The sequence below is a fragment of the Mustela nigripes genome, chromosome 3 (assembly GCF_022355385.1).
Source record: "Mustela nigripes isolate SB6536 chromosome 3, MUSNIG.SB6536, whole genome shotgun sequence".
NCBI lineage: Eukaryota > Metazoa > Chordata > Mammalia > Carnivora > Mustelidae > Mustela > Mustela nigripes.
Genome location: NC_081559.1, coordinates 31,225,877 through 31,228,469, shown reverse-complemented (window position 1 = coordinate 31,228,469; position 2,593 = coordinate 31,225,877).

The following is a 2,593-nucleotide window of genomic DNA, read 5'->3' as shown; positions in this document are numbered from 1 at the left end:
TATTATGAATTAACCAATATTTATTTAATAAGGATGTTGCTCTAGTAGAAAGAATCCTGGATTAGAGCTAAGAGCATCTGGCTCTGTTCCAACTCTATGTTCCCTCGCTGCGTGATCCTAAGCGATGGGAACAGAGCCTGGCCTCAGTTTTCCCATCCATCAGACCTATTCATTAATGGGACGGATACTAGAGTATTGAGTACAATTCATGAATTGTACTCAATACTCTAGTATGAATCAAGTTCTCATGTGTATTTAAGTCTCAGGGTTTTAGAAGTTGGGATCATTTGTTCCCTGGAAGGGATTTAGGCACAGAGAATAAGGACTCTTCTTTTTGCTATGTACTCCTTGATGTGGTAGGAGGAGACCTCCCCTGTTTCCAATTGCTTTGCTGAGCCTGAGATTACGTCTGGAAGTCCTGAAGACTCAGCAGGCCGTTCTTGTAGCAACTTTCTCTTTTGGGTGATGGCCAAGGAAGGTGTCCAGTTGCACATGAGTGCACTGTGTCTGGTGAGCTGGGGCCGTTATAACTTGGGTGGGCTCAGCTGTGAGGGATGCTGGCACTGGCCAAGAGGAAGTGCTGGAGAAACCCAGGACCAGATGGGAGCGGCACTGGGGAGCTTCCTCGGCCGAAGGGCCCTCTCCAGAGCCAATGGGACAATTTGCGGTGTCAGAAAGGGCAGCCACATCATGGCTCCTGAGGATAAGCCCATTTGGAATGACGCCCCTGCCAGCAACTGGGAATAGACAGAACAAACTACAACTTCCAGGGGAGGGGTGAGGGCAAGGACTCCACAAGGTATTGGATCCCTGCCCAATGGGCTATGATGGTTCTAGGCAAAAGTCCAGACCCAGCAGTGGACTGGAATACTAAGCAGGAAACTGAGAGCCGCAGCCTGGTGCGTGGGGCTCATCAGGCCTGCGATGGTGAGAGGAACTCCAGACTCCACACACGGGTGTTAATCCCTGTCTTGGTGTCTGTCACTGGGAAGGCCAGGACTGGGAAGGCAGGGGGTGTGAGGGAGGAATCTAAGGAGGAACTCTGGAGGATATCCCCAATCTTGCTATTTCTACCTCCTCTCTACTGCTTATTGGCATATTAATTTCTGCTACTAAGAAATCACTTTTCTGTCTCAGGAAGCCTTCCTCCCCACCCCGCCCGCCCCTAAGATTTTTATTTATTCATTTGAGGGTGAGAACCCAAGAAGGGGGAAGAGGGGCAGAGGGACAAACAGGCTCTGTGCTGAGCAAGATGCCAGAGCAGAGAGCCAGACCCAGGATTATAACCTGAGCTGAAGGCAGATGCTCAACTGACCACCCAGGCACCCGTTCAGGAAGGTTTTTAAACCAGAGTAATTTTGTCAAGTGTTAAAACTTCTGAGAGCTGTAACATCTCAAGCCTTGCTTCCCTTTTCCTGTACTGAAAATCTGGGGGCAAATGTGGGGTCTGTGTGCTCTAGGCAAAGACCATCAGAGACATACCTGGAGTCAAGCAAGTTGAGTCAATTACTCATTATAAGGAGAAAAATGTAGACTGTGAGGCTTTTTGGGAGGTCTTGGTGAGAAGGTGTTAAAAATGATATTTTATAGAATCTGGACTTCGTTCAGGTGGGTGACTTTAGGGGAGGTCTAAAGAAGCAGGGGTTAGTTCTAGAATGGCTTTTTTCAGAAAGTGGGGACAAGTCTATGATCAATAATATAGTCTTATTCATAGGGAGGAGAATCTAGAGCAAGGATAAAACCACAATTGATAAAGAAATAGCAGCTGATCATAGTAGACAGGAGGGACTGGAATGCTTGGTATTTTGTAGATCACACAATGACCCTATTTTTACCTGTACTTAAGAAAAATTATGAAGTGCTCTTGTTCTATCTCAGTTTATCATGACCTTAGAGCGACTGTGTCTGAGGTCAGTGTTCTGCGATATCTTTTATGTCCAACAGGAGACACCATCAGCCCCTAATGATACCTAAGTCTAGTTGGAGGTGCCAGAGTAGTTCTTAGGTGTCAGTATACTCTGGTCTAGCCACTCCTGGCAAGTTGGAAGAAATAGGTTTAATATGTATAGTTTTGAGAGCAAAATATTTGGGAACACAGAGAAACTCATGTTCTCATGCTAATATTATGCTGTCAGTCAGGAAGTAGAATTAATTCCATAACATTGTATTAATCCCATTCAGATGTTGGTATTTACATTTCAAAAGAAGAGAAGGGGAATATAGAAAAGTATAGGGTGCCTGGGTGGCTCAGTCGGTTAAGTGTCTGCCTTTGGCTCAGGTCATGATCCCAGGGTCCAGATATCGGGCCCCACGTCAGGCTTTCTGTTCAGTGGGGAGTCTGCTTCTCCCTCTCCCTCTGTCCCTCCCCCCACTCATTCTCTTTCTCAAGTAAATAAATAAAATCTTTCTTTTTTTTTTTTAAAGAAAAGTATAGAAAGTTAGACAAGTTATCAGAAATCATGCAAACAGTGAATCAGGCAAAACCAGGGGTACAGGTCTGTGAATCACCAGGTTTACACACTTCACAGCACTCACCAAAACACATTCCCTCCCCAATGTCCATAATACCACCCCCTTCTCCCAAACCCCCCCC